The sequence below is a fragment of the Leishmania donovani genome, chromosome 20 (genome assembly GCF_000227135.1).
Source record: "Leishmania donovani BPK282A1 complete genome, chromosome 20".
Classification (NCBI taxonomy): Eukaryota; Euglenozoa; class Kinetoplastea; order Trypanosomatida; family Trypanosomatidae; genus Leishmania; species Leishmania donovani.
In genome coordinates, this window is record NC_018247.1 from 127,710 (window position 1) to 128,368 (window position 659).

The following is a 659-nucleotide window of genomic DNA, read 5'->3' on the forward strand; positions in this document are numbered from 1 at the left end:
CACTTGGATGAACTTGTCCTCCGCAGAGTGCCGCTGCTGCTCTCTGAAGAGGCGCGGCGTGCACGAGGCTGCATGAAAACATCCTGATGACCGTGCCTGCGTGTGTGCGCCTTACGCAAATGCGTAGCGGCGCTGCCACTGCCGCTCTCTGCGTGTCTGTGTTGGTGCGCCCGCCCCTCCCGCCTTCGCATGCCGCCGCAGGATTACCACACCAACGAGTTTCTGATGTAATGAGTCCGAGCCCTTCCGCGGCGACGAGTCGATAACGCTGTCAACTGTGCAATGAGGCGCTGCGTGGTGGGCGCTGTGGGCGTGTGCGTCTGTGCTGTGTGGGCCGAAGTGGTGCGCATGCAGGCACCCCTCGACGCATGTGTGCGCGTGTGATGATACACCAAAGCAGGGAATCTCTTGTCGAGCGCCGGCGCGCGTCGCCGGCGTGGTGACATGACACACTTTGAGTAACCGAATCCATTCATTGAATTGCCTGACCCGTGCGTGTGTGTGTGCGTGTCGGACGCATGCGTGTGCTCCCACCCCCCCCCCAAATGACGAATGTGGCATCTCTCCACGGACACCGCATTCGCACTGCGGTGCGTGACATCACTGTTGCCTTCGAACCTAATACCAGGGCCGATGCGGGCGTGGGTGTGGGTGTGCAG